The sequence below is a fragment of the Pleurodeles waltl genome, chromosome 1_2 (assembly GCF_031143425.1).
Source record: "Pleurodeles waltl isolate 20211129_DDA chromosome 1_2, aPleWal1.hap1.20221129, whole genome shotgun sequence".
In the NCBI taxonomy this organism is placed as follows: domain Eukaryota; kingdom Metazoa; phylum Chordata; class Amphibia; order Caudata; family Salamandridae; genus Pleurodeles; species Pleurodeles waltl.
The window spans coordinates 809,850,615-809,876,465 of NC_090437.1; positions in this window are offsets into that span (position 1 = coordinate 809,850,615).

Below are 25,851 nucleotides of genomic sequence, written 5' to 3' on the forward strand. Positions count from 1 at the left end.
GCAGAGGATGCTAAAGCTAAAACTGCATTTTCAACTATAGGAGGACACTACCAATTTACAGTGATCCCCTTTGGTTTGAAAAATGCACCTGCAACTTTTCAGAGGTTGGTGAATACAGTCCTGCAAGGGTTGGAGGCTTTTAGTGCAGCATATCTAGATGAGATAGCTGTCTTTAGCTCCACCTGGGATGATCACCTGGTCCACCTGTGGAACGTTTTGGAGGCCCTGGAAAAGGCAGGCCTCACTATAAGGCTTCAAAATGCCAGATAGGGCAGGGAAAGGTGGTTTATCTGGGACACCTGGTAGGTGGAGAACAGATTGCACCACTTCAGGGGAAAATCCAGACAATCATGGATTGGGTTCCCCCTACAACTCAGACCCAGGTGAGAGCCTTCCTAGGCCTCACTGGGTATTACAGGAGATTCATTAAAAACTATGGCTCCATTGCAGCCCCACTTTATGATCTCACTAGCAAGAAGATGCCTAAAAAGGTATTGTGGACAGCTAGCTATCAGAAAGCTTTTGAGGAGCTCAAACAGGCCATGTGCACTGCACCTGTCCTAAAAAGCCCATGTTACTCCAAGAAATTAATTGTTCAAAGTGATGCATCTGAATTAGGGGTAGGGGCAGTCTTATCACAACTTAACTCTGAGGGCCAGGATCAACCAGTTGCTTTTATCAGCAGAAGGTTGACCCCTAGAGAAAAGCGTTGGTCTGCCATTGAGAGCGAGGCCTTTGCTGTGGTCTGGGCACTGAAGAAGTTGAGGCCACACACCTGTTTGGCACTCACTTCATTGTTCAGACAGACCACAAACCTCTACTTTGGCTAAAACAAATGAAAGGTGAAAATCCTAAATTGTTGAGGTGGTCCATATCTCTACAGAGAATAGACTATACAGTGGAACATAGACCTGGGAGTACCCACTCGAATGCAGATGGACTCTCCAGATATTTCCACTTAGACAATGAAGACTCATCAGGTCAAGGCTAGTCTTATTGTCCTTTGTTGGGGGGGGGGGGTTGTGTAGGAAAGTACCATCTTGCCTGGCATGTTACCCCCATATTTCACTGTATATATGTTGTTTTAGTCTATGTGTCACTGGGTCCCTGCCAGGCAGGGCCCCAGTGCTCATACGTATGTGCCCTGTATGTGTTCCCTGTGTGAAGACTAACTGTCTCACTGAGGCTCTGCTAACCAGAACCTCAGTCGTTATGCTCTCTCTGCTTTCCAAATTGTCCCTAACAGGCTAGTGACCAATTTCACCAATTCACATTGGCATACTGGAACACCCATATAATTCCCTAGTATATGGTACTGAGGTACCCAGGGTATTGGGGTTCCAGGAGATCCCTATGGGCTGTAGCATTTCTTTTGCCACCCATAGGGAGATCTGACAATTCTTACACAGGCCTGCCAGTGCAGCCTGAGTGAAATAACGTCCACGTTATTTCACAGCCATTTACCACTGCACTTAAGTAACTTATAAGTCACCTATATGTCTAACCTTCACCTGGTGAAGGTTGGGTGCAAAGTTACTTAGTGTGTGGGCACCCTGGCACTAGCCAAGGTGCCCCCACATTGTTCAGGGCAAATTCCCCGGTCTTTGTGAGTGCGGGGACACCATTACACGTGTGCACTATACATAGGTCACTACCTATGTATAGCGTCACAATGGTAACTCCGGACATGGCCATGTAACATGTCTAAAATCATGGAATTGTCACCCCATTCTGGCATTTGGGAGACAATTCCATGATCCCCCGGGTCTCTAGCACAGAACCCGGGTACTGTCAAACTGCCTTTCTGGGGTCTCCACTGCAGCTGCTGCTGCTGTCAACCCCTCAGTCAGATTTCTGCCCTCCTGGGGTCCAGGCAGCCCTGGCCCAGGAAGGCAGAACAAAGGATTTCCTCTGAGAGAGGGTGTAACACCCAATCCCTTTGGAAATAGGTGTGATGGCTGGGGAGGAGTAGCCTCCCCCAGCCTCTGGATATGCTTTGATGGGCACAGATGCTGCCCATCTCTGCATAAGCCAGTCTAGGTGTTTCTAAGCTGCTAGAAACACCTCTTCTGCACTAATAAGGGATAACTGGACCTGGCACAAGGTGTAAGTACCTCTGGTACCCACTACAAGCCAGGCCAGCCTACTACACACCTACATTGACTTCATGGGGTGCGAGACATTCTCAGATATGTTAGTTGTGCCTCCAGTACTGGGGGCAAAGCGACATCTGATTATTGAGCAGCTTTTGAACTGCAGAGACTGGGACATGGCTCTCCGCGGGTCCTGAGAGATTCATGTACTTCACCATAAATTCAAAGAATTGTCAATCTATCTGGATTCCATGCAATAGGTCCCGAAGATATGGAGACAGTTCATTCAAGCCATGCATGAGTTACAGAAACTGAAACTGAACTAATCAAAGCTATACCCTGCTCGTTTGGGCTTGTCTGTGGATGAGTCGATCAAAATGTTCACACTAAACAGCTGCTGCAGTTCCTTTAAAAGGGTGCTGCTGCAGAGACTCATTGATGTTTGCCGTGCTCGGAGGAGGAGCAACCGTGGCCTCCCAGGAATTAAAGGGAAAGGACTGAAGCCTTCATTGTCTCACGGTATCTCATGGTTTGGTTTTAACTGTCCCTTTCCTTTTTTTGCACAGAGGTATTCTCTTCTTGTGCTGCTAGTCCCTTATCCTGCTGTGTCCCAGTATGGCTGAGTTTACTTGACACCTGGAGTGTCGATGTTGCAACTCCCAGTGAGCAGTGTTTGATATGTTACTATAATCTCCTATATCCTGGTGTTTCTGTTGCTTCTAGTGATTTTCCTGCACCTTCAGTGTTCTTGGTGTGTTATGGGGCCCCAACTTCCAGTTGAGCTCTCTGGTGGATGTGTGTGTGTGTGGTTGCTGAAATTCATTGTGCTTGGTATTTGTTATTGCTGGTTTAGCATGCTCTATGTTTGAATAAAGCCCATGTCAACTCAATGTTACAGGGGAGTCTGGCATGGCACCATCTGCCCCATGTTTGCTCCACAGTGTTTTGTTGGGTGTTACATTTCTAGGGTTCTGGGAGAGTGCTTTGTGTGTATGGTAACACTGTGTTTTTGTTGGAGACCACAATGTAGGTGGGGGTGGGATGGGTTTAGCACTACTGTTATATGTGCACCAGCATGCTTGCATCACATCGTTTGTGAGGCACGGTGATAGCTGATGGCACAAAAGCAACCAGTGTGGATGCTCAGCATCTATTGCAGCTGAATTTCCTTACATGGAATGTCAAGGGTTTGAATCACTGTAGGAAAGTTTGCAAAGTGGTGGAATACATGCAGCAGCATAGCACAGATGTCGCTATTTTCCAGGAGACCAACCTGGTCCCTGACAGTGGCCTCCTCATGCAGTGACATATGAGGGTTGAATGTCACTCGGCCAGCTTTATTGCGCACACTCGAGGTGTACTGTTCTGGATACACTGTGACCTGGTATCAAAATCGAAGAGATGTGTGTGAATTCGGGCGGCCGATTTGTGGTGGTGCGCTTTCATAAAGACAACGTGACCACTTTATTGGTGGGAAATATGGCCCTAATCACGATGACCTGCAGTTACATTAGGCTCTTTGAGATAGGCTTGCCCAGTTCGGGGACCTTCCCCACGTACGGGACAGTGATTTTGATTGCGTTCTGTTCCCTGACTGCGATTGCTCTTGGTGTCCACCATATCACTTCTCAGCTGCGGCTCTTGCCTCACAGACTTTGCTAGTCACTGCAGTTTGCTGGATGTTTGGAGACATTAGTTCCCCACGGGGGACGAATATACCTGCTACTTATCTGTGCATGATATTCATACTCACATGAATTACTGGCTGTTGTCCAGGAGTCTGGTACGCTGTGTATGTGCACCTACCTCGCAACTATTCAGATCATTCACTGGTATTGTTGGTCCTCAAGAGGAACAGTTTACAGCCCCCTATGGTCTCCTGGAGGTTTTCATGGTAATCGCTCTAAACACTGTGTTCTGTGAGGAACTAGGGCAAATGATTGTGGAATATCTTATCACAAATGTGGGATCTTTGTGGAAGTTTCCACAATATGGGAAGCCTTCAAAGCTTGCATCAGGGGGTTACCGTATCCAAGCATGCTGGGGTACTCGCTCGATCTGGGACCAATTATTTTGACTTGAAAAAGAACTGGCGAGTCTTGAGTGGGTGCATAGGGAGACTGCTGACCAGAGTCCATTGGGGGACATTAAGGCCCACCTAGATTAATACAATGAAGTGGTGCAGTGTGGTAACACATCTGGGAAAATATCATACAGCGAGGGCTTATGGCGAGGGTGAACGTCCTAGTGCTACATTGGCACCGCTAATGCAGCCGAGTTGTGAGGACAGTGCTGTGTTGGCCATCAGAGATGAACAGGGAGTGTCTCTTTATATTGCTGAGCAGGTCAAGGACTACTTTTGCCGGTACTATACAGATCTATGTACCTCTCCCTTCCAGTATGATGAGCAGGCCATGCAGACTATCTAGTCCATATTACTATGAAGTGGCTGACAGAGGAACACAGGGAGGACCTAATGGCTCCGCTCCTCCCTGGGAAAATTGTGGCAGCACTGAAGGACATGCTAGGTAGAAAAACATTGGGGCGGATGGGCTAATGGTTGCCTTTTACAAAGCCTATCAGGACAAGTTGGTCCCACACCTGGTCATGCATTTTGAAGAAATGATCAAAGATGGCTGTATGCCCCCTATGCATGAAGCAGCGTTAGTCACTCTGCTGAAGCCAGGTAAACCCCCTGATTGTTTCTCATTCGATAGACAATTGCTGAATACTGCCCCAAAGCTCTTCGCCAAAGTCTTAGCTAACCGCCTAATACCCCTATTTCTGGGTATTGTGGGTCCGGAACAAGCAGGATTGATCCCACGTCGACCTTTGATAAATAACCTTCGTGCTCTTTTTGGGACAATTTCTTACATCGATCCCCGTGTGTACAATGCCACTGTGTTCTTGGACTACGAAAAGGCGTTCATCTCAGTCGAATGGGGATTTATGTTTTCAGTGTTGCAACCTGTATGTGCCAGTGATGTTTTCCAGCACTTAGTCAAGACACTTTATGATTGTCCTACTGCCCAGGTTGATGTTAATGAGTTGATCTCTGGTCCAATTGCTATTTCGAGGGACACTCCACAGGCAAGTGGTGTTAATATGTTTCCTGTGCTTAGTTACAAACATTCTGATTCTTCTACCCAGCTTGATATTTTGCACCCTTCATGCCTTGATGGTACACTTAGCATGGACCAGGAAACAGCTGTGGGTGAGCTAGAGCACACTCACTTTTCCCTACACGATGGGCGGCTTCAACACTCCTGACCTGGAGTCCTATTATAAAGCCCATAAAGGTATGTTTGCTCATTACTGTCTGCATGGCAGAGACTATCTTCCCCTTCTGTGGCTTGAACGGGATGCTGGATCCACTCTGATGCCTTCGCAATAACACCTTAGCTCCACTATCTGCCACACAGTACTCATGGAAACAATTTGCAGAGATGCAAGTTGGACCACTGCTGTATTCACCATGGTTGCCGATAGAGTGGTACATGTGCTTTCCCTTGGGGCAGGAAAAGGTGCAGTAAGTGCACCATAGTGGTTGAGGTTACAAAGTATGGATGATTTTTTTTTATAGATGGATTGCTCCGTAACTGGGACCAGGTGAGTGAGCAAACAGGTACCACTAATTTCCTGGCAGAGTTTCACTTCTACATAGCGTACTACATGCTGTGGGTTGTACTTGGAGAGGCTTTGATGGAGCTGCTGAAACTATCTTCTCTGACCTGTTTGCTGCAGGCGATATTGCTGCTGCATATGATAGCGAAATTGTACTCATACATATAGGAGGTGGGTAGACCGGGAATTACCAGAGTTTGCCAGGATTAGCAAGTGGATTTATACCTCATTGTAACTGACAGGCAGTTGACTTACTGTTATTCTGCTGTTCGTACCATCTCACTAAAGAGCCTAAACCGATTAATCCACTTCAACAACCTATTATTCCCCAGATTGGCCGTTTCAATATGACTTGCGAGACAGTTCTAGCTGCCCTCGTTGCGGAGTTGATGGAGCGGGGTTCACTCATGTGTTTTGGTTTGCCCTGGTGTACAACACTTCTGGGTCGTGGTGTTGGGGGAGTTACCTAATATAAATGGTACATGCACTGAGTCTACCCCTTCACTAACATTATCAGGATACGCCAAAGATATTCTGCAGGCATGCAGGTGCTTGATGGCCCTAGGTCTACTGTTGGCAAGATGCGATGTAAAAAAGGACCCTTATCGACACTGCAGGATTGGCACACGGATGTGGTATATTGTAATACTCAATTGGAAGCTTACCATGGTTTAATGCAGATCTGCAGCCATTCAAGAGACATGTGGGAGCCGTATCAGGACTTTCTTAGGATTGTGGAGGATGCCAGAGATGTGGTGCCTGAGGAGGGGGATGAACTGTCGCTGATACCGCTAAAACCCAGTGATGAATAGTTTGTTTGATGTGTGATATGGTATTTATTAAGTAGTGTGGAATGATCATGTCACATGCTCATTGTTTATCGATGTGCTTGGGCACTAATCTTACGATATCAAGGTACACTGTAGGGCCTCCTGGGTGGGGTACCCCAGCTAATGTTGGGGTTGTGATGATAATAATGCTTTCTGCTGTAATGTGCTATGCCATGTACCCCTGACAATACCCCAATTATTACACTGTCATCAGCTTGTCTGTGACTACTGTGTTCATTAAAAATCTACATTGTCAGTGTTACTGTGTGACAATAAGGGCCTGATTTAAGAAACGTGGTGCTACACCCACTGCAGTGCCACTTTTCTTGCACCCTTTAGCGCTCCCCTAATGCCACTATGTGTACACCATATCTAAGATACGGCGCATCATGGAATTAGTTAGGTAACTAGCGGCTAGTTTGGAATGTTGCAGGATTAGTGTAAAAAATATTGACATTCTGCAAAGCCAATTGTACACAATGGTGTGTCTCCTCCAGGCATTAAAAGTGCTGATAAAAATGGCACAAAGAAATCTCTCAGATTTCTTTGCACCATTTTTTTGCCCCCCCGATGGGGGAACGCCCCCATTGCATACATGATGCCTGCCGCATGCATAATGTAGTGCAAAGGGTTATAGAGTGATGCAATGCATGCATTGCACCTCTCTGTAAATTTACCGCAATGCATGCTTTGCGCCATTTTGTAAATTTGGCGCAGTGATTTTAGCATTAATGGACCATATTAGCGTAAAACAATTATGCTTATGTGGCGCAAGGAAGTGCTAGGGGATCTTATATCTGCCCCTAAGAGCTGTGTGTTTGTTTACTTGATAATTAAAATAAAGTTTAAAAAACTTTCAAGCTTCTTTGGAAGGTTTTGGTTTGTGTGAGTTTATTGTGTTTCTCTGACTAATTTTGTTTAATTTTGTTGAATTTTTGGGGTAAATCCCAAAACCATGTTAGCTGTTTTTGTGTCAAATCATAGACATGATCTCATGGTAGAATGTGATGAAGAATTCTATATTTGAAAATTAAGAAATCAATTGGAGTTGAACCTACATGTGAACAGGCTTTTTTGCCATTCTTATAATTGCCTCCTGGAGAACACAATGATTTGGTAAAGCCCCATTGGGGTAGTTGGGTAGGGGTGTATTAATCCAGGTGCAGGGGTGTGTTCCTTAGTTACCATGCAACAAGTCTACGGAATTCACAGGAAGGCAAGAAGCCATGTTTTCTTTGTTCGGTCTTTTGAATTGCACAACATATGCTGCAGTCCACTGGTGACATTTATTAACTTTTCATGCTGTTAATATATTTTCCTCAGCCACATACTATGACCTTTCTGATAAGTTTAAATTCCAGTTGAAGGTTAACCAGTTTTACCTTGTTTTAGGTGTCAGAGCACATAGGCTGCAGTACCACAGTGTACAGAGTTAAAAAATAGCAAAACCAGTCAGAAAAAAACACAGATTTTCTCATAGTACCACTAGTAGCAGAGCAGTGCAATCTATTATATTTAAAGCACCTGCTTTATATTCAGACTCTAAACATTTGTTGTTGCTCTGATTAATCTCTCTGCCACTGTTGTATATGGATTACTGTTGAGCCTGTATTAACAACAGTTTGGGGCATATTTAGAAGGAGTTAGCGCCACTGTTGCATCACTTTTTTGACGCAACAGTGCCGATAACCCAGCACCATATTTACAAAGTGGCACTAGCCCTGTCTAGCGCAACTTTTCCTAGGCTTGCATCACTTTTTTGGGAGCACCACTTCACCCTGCCTTGTCTACTGACAATAATATGCAGGGTAGGTGGTCCCTCCTAAAAAATGACACTAACGTCATATTTACAAGCCTCCTAAAAAGACCAACTAAGGACACTAGCTTCAAAATTTTAATGCCTAGGGAGACCAGGCGTTCAAAGGATGCTCAGGCACAGGTATATAAGGAAAACACACACAAGGGCCTCTGGCAACCTACAGGACAACATGGGCCTGCTAGTTTTCTAGCTAGGCACATAGAGATGATGACAATGCGACACCAAGCACCAACAGCACCACTGCATCACACACCATCATCACAACACCAACCACAAAGACAGTGCAGGAGAAGAGAGCAAATACATTGCCAATTGACATCCATCTTTGGCCTCAAAGAGGAAGAGGCCAACAAATATTACAATCTGAAGCAGGAGTCCATTGTCAAGCTGCTCCATCATATTGCACCCACAGTGAGAGTTGCCAGGGTGACAAATATACCACCCCGACAAAGCTCCTGGCTGCGCTGCACCTACTGGCCTTTGGTTCTTTTCAGAGCTCATGCTGCAGCATGAGTGGGTGGAATATCACAGCCATCCTTCTCTGCCTTCCTGTGATCTGTACTGGACACCATCATCCACCTAACTCCCCACCACATCCTCTTCCCCAACACCCAGCAACTGCAGCAGGAGAAAAAACAAGGATTTTATGTGATTGCTGGGTTTCCACAGGTGATGGGTGCTATGGATTACACATTTGTGGAACTCATCCCTCCTGCTGCAACAGAACATCTTTATCTGAACAGGAAGCACATACACTCCAATGATGTGCAGGGCATAGTGGACAATTGGGAGCTTTTTATCTATGTGCTGTCAAAATATCCTGGCAGCATGCATGATGCTTATATCTTTCAGCACTCCATTCTCAACCAATGCTTCCAAGATGGACAATATGGCAATGGCCTATTCGTATGTGAGAAAGCAGCAACGACATAACACAGAGAACAAATAATACACATGGGGCAAACAATATACACACCACATTTTGGACACATGGTTAGTAACTCATAGATGACTGCTTATCAACACATAATCAACATGCAACATGCATCTCTTCACACATCCAATGCACATCACCCTCACATAAAGCCCTAAGTACAAGCCCTTAGCACCACTGGATTGTCACTTTCACTGATGCTCAGGTGGAGCAAAGCCCACTCCGTATTTACAAGGCGGTGTTGAGCCCCTTTTAGTGTCCTAACTCCACCTTGTAAATGCAGCCCCATTCACATACATCACTTGATGTGGAAGGGGCAACAACACACATTGCATTTTGGCACAGCCTTACATTTACGGGAAACTGTAGACCTGAGGCAGCACCAAAAAATAACGCTGTCCTAGGGGTGGCATTACCATGGTGCACTGAGAAGAAATACTTTAATCTCTCATTGTTTTTGCTTTCCCTATGTGTGCTGCATTCTGCAGCGCACATAGAAAGAGTAAATCAGCATTATTGATTGGTTATGCACATAATCAATCTCCCCTGCAACACAGGCATCTGTGCTCCATAGTGCAAGAGTGCCTACGTTGGAGCTCGATAGCTGACTCATTGCCAGCACAGCAGGAGAGGACAGAAATGCACCGTATCTAGGAGCTATGTAACATTGCTTGAATTTCCCAGTGGTGCAGGGCAGTGCAGCAAGACACTTTCTGCCCTGCCCTGTGCCACAGGGTCTTCTAAATTAGTCACATACATAGCAATACATCTTAAGCTACTATGCCACACTTTGCATGATGTCTACACATACACATGCATGCCAGCAAGGAAGTATGGATAACAGGTTTGTGTGCAAGAGAGGTGTAGCATGTCCACGGGGTGCAACACACAGGGCCCAACACCTGTCTCATGGTACACACCACACAAACTAGGTGAAAACTGACACAACATGGCTCATCAGCAGCTCACGTGTTGCTGGACAAATGTACAATAATCAGCAACATCACACAAATGCCACATGGGTGATCGGTCATGCCACACAAATCACACAATCACCATGCCCCTGAGGGTGTCCTCTGACTGGAAGGTGCGCCACCGCACACAACTACAATCTTGCATGCAAACAGGAACCTACACAATGCCAGATGTAAGTCTATATCTCCACTTCATGGACAAATACTGTGCAAGGCCAGTTAGAAAGAGACACAACGGCAAGTGTGATACTGTCTCCCCTCTTGCACTGCAGCGAACCAAGGATATGGCATCTAGGCGTGGCTCATGACACCATATGGAAACCCACAGAGTGACACAGAAAAGGCATACAATCAGGCACATATCCGGACCCAGAATGTTGTTAAGAGGGCATTTGGCATCATGACGTCCAGTTTCAGATGTCTTGATTTATCGGGGGAGGCTCCTATATTCACCACTTGAACCACCCTTGGTCTGCAAAATTATCTTAATGTGTGCCATATTGCACAACATTTGTGTGTGGACTAAAGTCCCCTGGGACAAACAGATGGAGGACCCCAGGGAGGAGGATGAGAACAATGATACCCCACCACATGATGGGGAAGCACCAAATACTGCTGTTGAAAGCACACAGAGGTGCACATATTGTGCAGAACTTATTTGCATGAACATTGAAACTAATATTTCACCTTGGCCCAATTTCTAAATGAATCACTTAATCATACATTTCTCTTTGAGTATCTGTCACATTCAAATGCAACAGCAACTCATCCACATCTGGAAAAGCTAGACTAGGCTGCAACAGTGGGAAATCAAGTAGGAACACATTCAGGAAGACCAAACAACTACGCACAAAGCACTGATAAAGGAATATGCGGGTGTAATGTATGCTTTGCCAGTTGAACATACATTATACATAGCAACACACATATCACACAAGTCTGTCTGGTTGAAATTTGACAGCAGACATATTGGAACTCCATGTGATGGTGTTGTCCATATGTCAGGCCTTGGTAGGACAAGAGTAGTCAGTGACTACAAAAATAGGTCAGAGTCAACTATGTGATAATGTAATATCTTCATGTCACAATCAGAGGTGACAACACCTAACATACCTCTCAGTGGCACTCAGATGTATGACAAATAGAGTGTGACATACAGAGGACACTGCATCTGGATGTCTAGGTCTGTCTTACTCAAATCAGTTGTCATCTTGCATATATGTCAAACAATGTTATAGCATGTCTCATACCCTTGGCAAACTGCATGTGCCAATCAGGACACAGACATATTTCCATTTGCATGTTGTACTCATAGGTTTCAGGACTATTCATATCATCCACCCACACTCATTGTTCATCTGACAAAGGAGGGTGGCTGCAGCTGTATGTGAGTGCCCATGTAAAACACACACATATTGAAGGACAGCTGAGACAGCTGAGGCACTCCTGTTCTTAGCTGGCACAGCCTCCTTGTGGCTGTGACTCACAGACTACACAAGTGCTGCGGCTGTAGCTCGGAGATATGTTGGTTCATTCACTCATTCTACATACAATGGATATGCTACAGCAAATGATGCTCGAACTGTAGAAGAATCAAGGTTCATTGGCAAATATCACATGGATACAATATTGTGACATGCACAAAGAACTAGACAGTGAGGATGAGGAAGATAAGGAGCAAGTACATATTGTCCAAACAGTGCCAGCAACATGGGACTTGAGGCCCACAGTACACAATCTGGCTTCAACATGTGGGAATGACTACACAATGTTAAAAAATCACTCCACAAAATAACATTGTAGATATGTAAGACCACATTCATAAGCATACAAGTTGTGTAGGCTACTTAACATCCCAGTCATGCCATCAGCAAGTCCACCTGTGTGCTTGCCCAGCACAAACAAGTATGAGTGATGCACTATCTGTACCTTGAGACTGCAGACATGTCTTTCTCCCGCTATCTACCAATGAAGTTCCAATGCAATAAAGGCACAAATACTATCCCATTACACAGGCTCATTTAAGTCTCTAGTTTATAATAGGGCAAGGCTGACATTAACAACCTGTAAAGGCACGAGAGGCAACTGTATGAAGTTGTCATGTCCATGAATTATAGGAAATGTGGCCTATGCATTGTCTGATCCTTGTAAGGCATATGCCATTACTCATGTAGACTTACAAGACAGACCTTGGACACAGGGAGAGAGAGGGGTATGTGGAACACAACCATTCACAGGCTGCACAACAATCTACATGACTGATAAAACTTAAAAATTATTGCCACATGACACCATCTTTATGCATATTACAGTCATTGTGTTAAAAAAGACGTATTCTCCCAATGCCTGTTTTCTGAAGCCATTGCATCTGCCAAAAATGGTGCATCCCATGATACTTGTCAGAAAAGCCTCATGTTGTGTTGCATGTGGCATGAGAAATCGCACACTGGTATGTAGCATAAAAAAAAGAAACTGTAAAAAAAAAATGCTGCATCACCATAGGAAGTGGGGTACTGGATCTGCGATGCTGTATGCCAGGACCTGCAAAGTTGCTTTCACTTTTTATTACAGTCACGGTCTTTTTTGTCTGTGTTGGAGAGGGTGGGGTGTTTTGTGAGCTGTGTTTAAGAGTGCTGTTAGAGGTGTCTTTTGTGCTGTCTTCTGTCTCCATAGTGTCCCTGATGTCTGTTGTTTCCTGTATATTTGTGTAGTGTGTTGTTTTGTGATTGTGTTGTTGGGTGTTTGTCTTTGGGGTAGTTTTGTCTGTTGGGTCAGTTGGGAGTAGTTTGGGGTTATATTTTCTTTGTGAAGGGTACCATGGGTTTGTTTAGGGACATGTCAGGGAAGGGCCTGTCACCTCAGTGCTCATGAATTGGGATGATTCATATGGCTAGTCACTCATTGCCTCCCTAATATGGTGGCCATGGGGGGAAGAGTTATACAAGGATACAGGGCGGAGGCACGCAAGCTATGTTGGGGGAAGTTCTTGTCCCACATGACCTGTGTCTTCAAGGTTGAGGACACTGCCCACCAATTAAAACATTGCTGGGCAGACATCATCTGAAGGGAACGGACCTTCTGGACACACCAAGGAATCGAGGTCGGTGAGAACACAATCTATGTGGCTGACTCCTCTTTTGCAATTGCAATCACATGTCTGTTGGCCACAGGGCCTCCTTTACCAAGTTAAGACAAAAGGCAGGACTGTGAGTAGTGTGTCTGCGCAAAACAGCATCCATGACAAGGGCAGCAATGCATCATTAAGAAGACAAATGGCATATTCCCGTCCTTGTCCCCTTGGTTTAACCACTAAATTCTCATGTGCACCAATGCTGACACAACAGTGTCATGGTGGAAGGGTACATGGCTACCAGGAACATGTGTCCATGTCCACTAAGGACCTGACTACAGTTGTATGTTCCATAGCCATGTGAATGTGATAATACAAATGACACAGGAGTAAAGAGAGCCATGGCTGAGTGTGTTCTGTGAGTCATGTGCAGAGTGTCATTACAATTAGCTATGCTTAGATAATGTTGCAGTAGGGAGTCATCTGCAAAATGTGAACAATATTTCTAAGATGTGTATATGGTTCCAGCACATATGTGTACATGTCAGCCTGGCCTACCAATGTATGTCACTGAGATATGTATAATGGCCTATTTGAGTACTGACTAACCTAAGTCTTCTATGTCCATTATCAAATCATGTCTGATTTGCAATCATTGTCCACAGTGTTCATTGGGCAACATTAACAGTGCTATGTCTCATGTTGTCTTTTGCAGGTGGACCTCAGACGTATACAGTTGGAAAGGTGACAAACTTTGCAGACCTTGATGCTACCAGTGAGTGTCAATCTGTATGTGTAAAGTGTAGTATTGTGTTTGCTGTTGTGTGTTGTGTGGAACGCCATGTACCAAGTGCAAGTATGCTACTACAGACACCATCTGCTATAGAATGATATGGACTGTATGGTTGCAGCTGTGTGTAGGATGCGCAGCCCAAGAAAAAAAAAATGCACTGGTGGCAACATGTTCAGCAAGGGCCATGTAAATGTTGGGCATGGTATATGAGTCCAAACACAGTTATGACAGTTAGTACATGTGCCAGAAGTACAGGGTCCTTGACATATATGCAGGGTAGCAAGATGTTGTAGACTAAACATGTTACCTATCTGTGTGTCACACGTAGCACACAGTAACTCAGGTCATGGTGTGATTAATGACCATGTGACTAGTTCCCTAAGATTAGCAGGACAGTGTTCAACATACCACACTTGAAAAAGCCAACGTTTTGGCCACCATTGTGGTGTAATGCTCTATAAACTGTGGTGTATGTCACAACATTGCCACTCCATGTCATCCTTACAGATAGTGATATGTTTGTTTGGCCAGAGGGATGTCTATACAACATTGTCGTACAACATGCCATCACCCTCAACATCATCAGATTGGTGTAGTCCAGATGGTATCTGTGTTGTGATGCAAACAGCTTCATACAATGTGCAACATTAGCCAGTGCTGTTCCAAGATCCCTGTGCAGATAAGGTGTAGGGCATGCATTCAACCACATATGAGACGGCGGTGCTGAGTGCTGTTATGCAACACACTGACAGAGTTTTAGACACATATACAGGCAATGGGGAGCATAACAAATAACTCTGGGACTATGCATCAAGTCATGGCACAGCTCCCCAGGTACTGATCTGTGTGGATATGAGAAGGGTGTCATGTTCCTCTATGTGACATGGGTGACTGCTCTACCCTCCATTCTCACATATGATACCTGTCACATCCATTTTCCATGTAGCAATGTCTCCAGACATCTGTCTTTGCATGTGAGGCACAAACTGTTGTGAGACCACATTGAACTTGCAGTCCTTGCTCGGATAAGTTTGGTACATGTCAGCGGATCTAAGGTCACTCGCACATGCATGAGGGATATTGATGAGCAATTCAACATGATGAATGTGATCTACCATGGTCACATGGCTGATAGCTAATATGCATGATAATCTTTGTTAATGGTGACATGTCCTTTGAAGTTTTATCATGCTGATTCAATGTTATTGTGCACCAATAGCTAGCTTTGATACTTTGGACATGAGCAATGTGGAGATGATGGTTGGTGTGCAGATGTGTATTACCCTTGCCCTTCAGGAAGGCATTGTGATTTGTGCTGGGCAACTCGTGGCAACTGCAGATGGTGCTTTCAATGCATGCCTGTTGTTCATTTGATTAATATACATTCGGCTGACATGTCCCATTCATGTTGCAACTGCAAACATGACCCCATCCCAGAAGCGTCAGTTTGAGAAGTGTGCAGAACGCTACCACCACATACATCTGGTCATGAAGAGCTACTGGAGAATGGGGCGGCTTTATGAGAGGGAGCGAGCATTGGGCTCATGGAAGGCATTCCCTCAAGGGGGACCACCAAGGGAACCATCTGCCTCCCGCACCCACAAAGCAGGCAGGTCCGCTGCCACACATAGGACAGGCTTTACAGGGGCAGGACCATCAACACCAGCTGCAATAACGAGTGGCCCAACTGGCTTACTGGCTGTACCTACATACGTTGAGCCACGCCATGTGCCGGAATTTCGCACAGAGCTTGCAGACCAGAACAAGAGGACTGCTCAGAGAGATCAGGGATGCAGTGACGAGGCAGTAAGGAGGACCATGGTCCAGATGGACACTACTTCCCACCCTCTTGTATATGCTTTTCTACATAATAGGGATATTACACAGCTAGGCTTAGAGTGCAGAGTGTGTAGTGTAGATTAGTTGTAGGCCAGTAGTTTTTTCTAAGGGTTGGGTTTTTGGGTAACTCCGTGTTGTGTGTTGTTAAAAATAAAAAATATAAAATCTTGAAAAAATACAAAAAATATATATGATTGTTTAATTAGCCAATGTTTCACAGTAGTTACTGTTGTCCTTGGCTATAGATGTCTTTTAAGGAGGTTGATGTTTATCATGTGGCGTTAGATGTATAGAATAAGTTTAGATAAGATAAGTTAGTTGCAGGAATAAGTTAGGATAAGATAGTGTAGGTTAGGTTAATATAGGTAGATTAGCTATTTTAGAGAGCTTTAGGCTAAGATTTTTAGTTTCATTAAATTTTGTTTAGTATCCATCATGATTTACTGACTAGGTGGTAGCATTTCTGCACAGGACATGTTAGGCACATGCCTTTGCAAGCAGTAGTTAGTTACTTTGTGACTGTGGTGTCCATTTTCAACCCTGGCGGTCGGTATTAAAGCGGCGGTAAGACCGCCAGCAGGCCGGCAGAAAAAAAATGGAATCACGACCGTGGCGGGAACCGCCAACATAGACAGCCACTTTAACACTCCGACCGACAAGGCGGTACAAACAAACACTGCAGTGGTAACCGCCAACAGACAGGCGGAAGACAATGTAGCGCCCACATTATTACAACAGTCCAATCCGCCACCTTTTCCAGGGCGGATTCACCGCGAACAAAAACACGGCGGAAACAGGACTTGGAACGGAAAACGCACACCTCTACACACCCCACGAGGATTCAGGACGTCATGGAACCTGAGCTCCAGATTCTACCAGCCTTTATCTTCCTGCTCCTCTACCAGGAACAACAAAGACAGTGGCGAAGACCACAGTGAGTACTGCACCTTCGACACAGGGGAGGGGGGAGGTAAAAAACAGTGACACACACACGCAACATGCAACACTCCCACCCCCACCCTCACCCACTACAACACACACACAAGTACATGCAGCAACATTACATTTACAACCCCCAACCCCCTCCCCTGGAAGAATGCAAGGACAAAAGGAAATGAGTCGAACAACTGTAATATATTCAAATACAGTAATCACAAATATATACATATATAAAGATATTTACACTATAAACAAATATATACACCAAGAATACAAGTCCAAGGTATTCCACTATCATAGTCCGTGGACCACTGGACCCAAAATGCATGGGCGAGGCACACACAAGATACCCGAACAAGACGGAGAGAACACTGCTGGGGCATCAGATAGAAATAAAACAGGCACCTCAGGGGGAAGGGAAGGGGGGCACCTCAGCCGGATGAGTGCACTATGCCAGATCCACAAGGGGGCTCCATGCCCACTGCTGTATCCTGGGGAGTGCAAAGCCACAGTCTCTCAAGTCTACAGTGGGTGGGTTGCCCACTGATCTATCCTGGGGAGTGCAAAGCCACAGTCTCTCAAGTCTCTCCAGTGGGTGGGTTGCCCACTGCTTTATCCTAGGAAGTGCAAAGCCACAGTTTCTCAAGTCTTACCAGGGGGTGGTTTGCCCACTGCTGCATCCTGTGGAGTGCAAAGCCATTGTCTCTCAAGTCTCTACAGTGGGTGGCTTGCCCACTGCTTTATCCTGGGGAGTGCAAAGCCACAGTCTCTCAAGTCTCTACAGTGGGTGGTTTGCCCACTGCTGTATCCTGGGGAGTGCAAAGCCACAGTCTCTCAAGTGGATAACAGTCTCCACTGGTTCTGGAGGGGGCATTGTGCCCAGAGTGCTTCATCCTGCCAAGGACTGAGGTAGTGGATGTGATACTCCACTGGTTCTGGAGGGGGCTTTGTGCCCAGACAGCTTCATCCTGCCAAGGACAGAGGTAGTGGATGTGAGACCCCACTGGTTCTGGAGGGGGCCTTGTGCCCAGAGTGCTTCATCCTGCCAAGGACAGAGGTAGTGGATGCCTTTCTCCACTGGTTCTGGAGGGGGCTTTGTGCCCAGAGTGCTTCATCCTGCCAAGTACTGAGGTAGTGGATGCCTTTTTCCACTGGTTCTGGAGGGGGCTTTGTGCCCAGAGTGCTTCATCCTGCTCATGGCGGCCTGAGTAGCGTCGGAATCTTTGGCGCTCACTGGCCTGCGGTGCTGGTGGCGGCGGTATCCCGTTCAGCAGTGCTGGTGGCGGCAGTGCCCCCTTCAGCGGTGCTGGTGGCGGTGGTGTCCCGTTCAGCGGTGCTGGTTGCGGCAGTGTCCTCTTCAGCGGTGCTGGTGGCGGTGGTGTCATATTCAGCGGTGCTGGTGGCGACGGTGTCCTTGGCAGTGGTGCTGGTGGCGGCGTTGTCCTTGGCAGCGGTGCTGGTGGCGCCAGTGGCCTGTTCAGTGGTGCTGGTGGTGGCGGTGTCCTTGGCAGCAATGCTGGTGGCGGCGATGTCCTTGGCAGCGGTGCTGGTGGCGGCTGGGTCCTTGGCAGCGGTGCTGGTGGCGGTCTTGTCCGCCGTGCAGGTTTTCCCAGACTTGCCAGTTTTAGTGTGCCCCTTCCCAACCTTGGATGGTGGCGCAGCTGGATCCACACTCCCACCTGTACCCCTGGAAGCGGCTTTGGTTGCAGATTTTTTCCCTCTCTCCCGCCGGGCACTGACCAACGTTTTGTGCTTTTGAGGTGGGGGACTGTCCGTGCTCTGGCTCCTTGGCACACTGGCTGCCCTGCTGCCTGCCGCACTCCAGAAGCCGGTTACTACTGGCACCACTGCTCCCGCTGATGTTGTGGCCGAGGCGCTGGGTTGGGACCTGGAGAGGCAGGCCCTAGGAGACTGAAAAGGTAGGGGAGGTGAGGGGAAGAGGTCAAGGTTGGACAGGAAAAGTTTTTGGGAGACACTGGGATGGGTAGATGGAGAGGGTTTGGGAGTGGAGGAAGAGGTAGTGGTTGTAGGAGGCGTACATTTTCTGACTTTGGGTGAAGGTGCATGGGCTAGAGGCTGTCGTGAGGTGGATGGCTGTTGGGTGGGTGTGTGGCTGCGTTTGTGTACCTTGGGATGTAGGCTCACAGACACACTGGTAGAGGACACAGGGGATGTGTGAATGGTAGTGGGGGTGGTTACTGCACATGAGCGGGGTGTGGTGGTGGGTGTGCTGGTGATGGAGGTGGTGGCTGAAGATGTAGTGCATGCAGGTGTGAGTGGAGACGAGACAGGGAGGGAGGAGGGAGATGAGGAGGAGGGAGACACAGTGGAGGCAGTGGCTGTTGGTATGTCTGCATGGGGATGATGCTTGCGGGAGTGGAGTGCCTGTGGGATGTGTGGTGCTTATGTCTGCCTGAGCTTCCCTTGTGTGTTGACATGTGTGCATGCTGGTCTGATGGTGTGCTTGGGATAGGCTGAGGTACAGGGGTTTGGGTCTGGGTGGAGGAAGTTGGAGGGGGGAGGCTACAGACAGGGACAATGGCTGCCATCAGTTCTGAGGCCAGAGTCTGAAAAGCTCACTGATGGGCTGCCTCACCAGAATGAATGCCCTCCAGGTATGCATTGGTCTGTTGCAACTGTCTCTCTACACCCTGGATGGAATATGACACTAAACCACTACTACCTAAACAACTACTACTTAAACAACGACTTCCCAACACCGAAAAAACCTATAAAACGAATTATTTTACAACGAAGCCTAAACAATGAAAAAAAACATTAACTAAATTATTCCTTAACAACAAACACCTATTTAACGACTACGAAAACCACTAAATCACGAATCTTCCATGAAACGACTACTATGTAAACGACGACTACCTAAACAACGACTCCACAAATAACTACTACCTAAACAACGACTACCCAAATAATAAATTACCTAAATAACGACTCCCCAAATAACTAGTAACCAAACAAACTACTACCCAAACAACGAATACTGAAACAACGTATCCTAAAATAACTACTGCCCAAACAAATGACTAGCTAAACAACGAATACCCCAATACTATCCAACACCGAAAACGCCTAAACACCGAATATATTTAAAACGAACTCCAATATTAATAATTAATACCACAACTAAACAATAACGATGAATAAATAAAATATTAAAACCACTACATTACTACGTAAAAATTAAACGAAAACGAAAATAACTATATATTTTCTTCATACAAAAACACAAAACATCACAAAAATCCAAAACATATAAACGCCGTTTTAAAATAAAATAAATAATACTTATATAATTATAAAACAAACACAACACTAAAAAAAACCCCACATAAAACGATAGTCCTACAACACTTTCGACATGACCCAGGAAGTACTTTCTCTACTAAACAAACGAAAACGAACTTTAAAAAAAATGCAAACTACAAAACAAATACACTTCACAATTATATAAATCTAACATCACAAACGAATTTGCAATAAAAATACACATCCAAAACACATTCAATTTACAAATAAAACAATAGTTACAAAAACATATATAAATACGAACCACCTCCATTTTCTACCCATTAATACACCGAACAACTTACAGAGAAGACGAGCATATCACTACGGCAAAGAATCAAAATACAATTTATCCAATACCGCCATCTACTGAGATAACAAGGTAAAATATTCATAATAAATAAATGTAAATAAATTTACTAACCTATAACACAGCTAAAATAATATATAATTAACATACCTTTCGCACTATCTTGTTACAGGCATAAATATCAAGAATCTAACCAAAAAAGAAAAATACAACACCTTCAACATCAAAGGTAAACCATTACCATTATTCAAAAACAATTTCACTAAACCATAAACAAATGCATTTAAAAAATTGTTAAATAACGAATACCAAAATTTAATTAAAATATTTATATAAAATATTAAAAGTACAAATTATTTTTTTAAAAATAGAAAAATCACCTAATAAATTTAACCTAAAACAAAATATTATTCACCAAATTTGAAACCTACTAAAAAAATTACTCCTAAATCAAAATAACTAAATAATTAATAAAACAAAAGAATAAACTCAATAATACACTTTTTCTTATTTCTTACAGATTCGAAGAACCCAAAAAAACACCAGAAAAGCTAAAAAATTGAAAGAAATCAATTAAAAAAAAATAACTTCTAAAATACGAAAAAAACCTCAAAGTAAGTATAATATTTTCATTATCACATACAACCAAATTCTCTAGTTAAATAAAACAAAACAAACCCCGAGCCCCCACCCCCTCCCCAAAACTAAAAACGCACCACCCCCCCCAACCCCACCCCAAAACCTAAAATCCCCTAACCCCACACCCACTCCCCAAAACCAAAAACGCCCCACACCCCCAACCCCACCCCAAAACCTAAAATCCCCTGACCCCACACCCACTCCCCAAAACCAAAAACGCCCCACACCCCCAACCCCATCCCAAAACCTAAAATCCCCTGACCCCACACCCACTCCCCAAAACCAAAAACGCCCCACACCCCCAACCCCATCCCAAAACCTAAAATCCCCAGACCCCACACCCACTCCCCAAAACCAAAAACGCCCCACCCCCAACCACCAACCCCAAAACATAAAATCCCCTGACCCCACACCCACTCCCCAAAACCAAAAATGCGCAACACACCCATAACCCCACCCTAAAACCTAAAATCCCCTGACCCCACACCCACTCCCCAAAACCAAAAACGCCCCACACCCCCAACGCCATCCCAAAACCTAAAATCCCCTTACCCCACACCCACTCCCCAAAACCAAAAACACCCCACACCCTCAACCACCAACCCCAAAACATAAAATCCCCTGACCCCACACCCACTCCCCAAAACCAAAAACGCCCCACACCCATAACCCCACCCCAAAACCTAAAATCCCCTTACCCCACACCCACTCCCCAAAACCAAAAAAGCCCCACCCCCCAACCCCACCCCAAAACCTAAAATCCCCTGACCCCACAACCACTCCCCAAAACAAAAAACGCCCCACACCCCCAACCCCACCCCAAAACCTAAAATCCCCTTACCCCACACCCACTCCCCAAAACCAAAGACACCCCACACCCCCAACCCCACCCCAAAACCTAAAATCCCCTGACCCCACACCCACTCCCCAAAACCAAAAACACCCCACACCCCCAACCCCACCCCAAAACCTAAAATCCCCTAACCCCACACCCACTCCCCAAAACCAAAAACACCCCACCCCCCCAAACCACCAACCCCAAATAATTACAAATAGAATACATTATGGGGGTCATTCAGACCTTGGCGGATGGTGGAGGCCGTCCGCCAAGGTACCGCCGACAAATGACCGCACCGCGGTCAAAAGACCGCGGCGGCCATTCAAACATTTCCGCTGGGCCGGCGGGCGCTCTCCAAAAGAGCGTCCGCTGGCCCAGCGAAAATGCCCCTGCAACGAGGACGCCGGCTCAGAATTGAGCCGGCATAGTTGCAGGGGTGCGACGGGTGCAGTTGCACCCGTCGCGTATTTCAGTGTCTGCAAAGCAGACACTGAAATACTTTGTGGGGCCCTCTTACGGGGGCCCCTGCAGTGCCCATGCCATTGGCATGGGCACTGCAGGGGCCGCCAGGGGCCCCGCTGCACCCCCTACCGCCATCCTGTTCATGGCGGGTTTCCCGCCATGAACAGGATGGCGGTAGGGGGTGTCTGAATCCCCATGGCGGCGAATCGTGCTCCGCCGCCATGGAGGATTCAATGGGGCAGCGGTAAACCGGCGGGAGACCACAGGTTTACCCTTTCTGACCGCGGCTGAACCGCTGCGGTCAGAATGCCCTTGGGAGCACCGCCAGCCTGTTGGCGGTGCTCCCGTGGTCGGTGACCCTGGCGGTCACCGGCCGCCAGGGTCAGAATGACCCCCTATATATTTTAATTAACTTACTAAGTGGTAAACTAAATCCACCACGAATTTAACAATAAAAACCGCAAACTTCTTTTAACCTGTTTCTTTTATATTATTTACAGATATTTCACAAATGGCATCGCAAGGAGTAGCAAGTTACATAACCTCAAGAACCGTAAACCAGCTACTAAAGTATGAAGGTTATCTTTATTGCAGAGGCAAGGTTGTCAACCTCAGGAGCCATTGGAGGTGTGTACAATTCTACTCTTCACATTGTAGATGCAGAGCTGTAACTCTAGAAAACACCGTTGTTAAAACAACAGATCACAACCACTCTGCCTCTGCAATAGAAATTGAAATAAGAGAAAACATACAAAAAATAAAAAACATTGCACATACCTCCAATGACTCCTGCGGACAGGTTATAAGGGAGGAAGTTCAAAATATTCCAATATAGATTTCTGGTAGCATGCCTTCTGTACCAAACCTTAGGAGAATATTTCAACGAGAAAGACTGGCAAGTAATCCCCAACATATAACACCACAAACCTATGAAGACATTAACATCCCCTCAGAACTAACAATTACCTTCTCCAAAGAAAATTTCCTCATCCACGACAACGAAAACCCTCAAAAAAGAATACTAATATTCAGCACAACATCCAACTTACTAAACTTACAAAATAGTGAAATTTGGATGATGGATGGAACCTTTAAATCTACACCCCATCCATTCACTCAAATTTACACCATACATGCCACAAAAAATACCACTACAATCCCCCTAGTGTATGCATTACTACCTGATAAACATTCCTCTACTTACAGTGAATTTTTATCAACAATCAAAAACAAAACAGTAAATAAAACACCTAGAAAAGTAATACTAGATTTCGATTTATCAATGATCAATACAATACTAAAAATATATCCACAAACCCAAATTCAAGGATGCTTCTTCCACTTTTCACAAGCATATTGGCGAAGAATACAAAAATCATCTCTAAGTAGAGAATATTTCTCAGATTGCATACTACAATTTGAATTAAAAAAACTCACAGCATTATGCTTTGTACCACCTACAAAAGTAGATGAGTATTACACCACAATAACAGAGTCTAACTATTATACACAAAATGAAGAAAAATTAGAACCCTTACTAAATTACTTCGAAGAAACCTGGATTGGACACCTAAACAGATCTGGTCGCAGACGAAAGCCAAGATTTCCAATAGAATTGTGGAACTGCTACCAAACCTGTTTAGAAGGTGGTGCAAAAACGAATAATGCCATAGAAGGATGGCACAACGCCTTCAATAAAGTAATAGGTAAACCCCACCCAAACCTGTATCATTTCATGGAAATTTTGAAAAAGGAACAAAGTTTCCAAGAAATGAGACTTGCTCAATCACTGTCAGGTAGCCTGAATCCACACACAAATAAAAAAAGCAAAGAAATGACCGAAATAATTTTGTCAATAATACAACAATTTGATACAATAACACCATCAGACTACCTCAACAGTCTAGCATACATTCTACATTACTAACAACAACTAACCTACTTAAAAAATTACTTGGCAGTTCTAAAAAAAAAAAAACACTATGAATTAAATTAGCATTTTTCTAATTATTTTTACACTAAATTTGCACAACAAATATTGTTCCTACCTTTGAAGTTTTCATGTCTTTATCCAAACACATGATGGTGAATAAATCTTCTTGATTAATATAGAAAGAAGCATCTCATACTGAGAAAAGAAAAAAAAACATTAATCATCCAAAAACTAATCAAAAATATTCAGATTAAAATCTTGATACAAAAACCAACTCTATATACTATAATAACAATCAGAAAATAAAATATAATACTTCACTAAACAGGAAATTGGAAATATATCTAAACAATGTAAAATACCAAATATACTTTTTTTTCACAAAAAAAAAGTAAAAAAATGTATCACATACTAACCAAAACCACATCATTTATTAAAAATTAACTATCAAGAAAAAGACATGAAAACGATATAAAGGATACTACTAACACAAAAAAAATTAACCACAAAACCTATTACAAAAACTACATTTTTTTTTATAAAACGAACAACTGACTCCCTCAAAAATCACAAAAATATTTTTTTCAAAAATATATTCAATTCTTTCCAACTACCACAAAAGCAGTATAAGCATTTATAAGATATAAGACTGCTAAACAAATTTGTTTACTTTTACGAAACCACTATCGTATACAAAACTATACGAAAATAAATAATTAAACATAACAAACATAACTAACACCGAAAATCTACTACCTACCTTGTAACTACCTCCGACAACCATTTCTGTAATAAAAATACCCGACTACATACTATAAAAAAAGTTATAATCCCACTTACCTGAACGAGGTCTCCGCTTCCGTCCTATCTTGACCGCGACGCTCCTCCGACTGAATACAGAAGACGTCAAACAACGTAAACATGGAAGACCACTAAAAATAGAAAACGGACTATTTCACTCATAGACTATAATAGGGAAATTAAGAAAATAACACTAAAAATAGATAAAGAAATATAAATAAATAATGAAAAAATTTCAAAAAATATGTAAAAATCAAATAATACTCAAAAAAAGTTTTTTTGCTTTTTTTAAACTTGCTTTTGATCAAAATAAAAAATATTTTGAAAAAAATGAATGGCATTTTTTTTTGTTTCATTTAATGTGCATGGAAAAAAACGTTATTGCAATTGCAAAAATGTTTAACACCTAAAAAAAATACAACTATTCTATATATAACCTAAAAATAATTTTTTCACTAATTAATTTTTAGAAATAATATGCAAACAAATGAATATATATAAAAAATTATACATCCTAAAAAATAATTAAAAAATATGAAGATTATTAATTACATAACATCAAAAAAATATAATAAAAATAAAATAAATAAAAATATTTTAACAAAATAACAAATTCACAATTTTTTTTTTACCTAATAAACATTAAA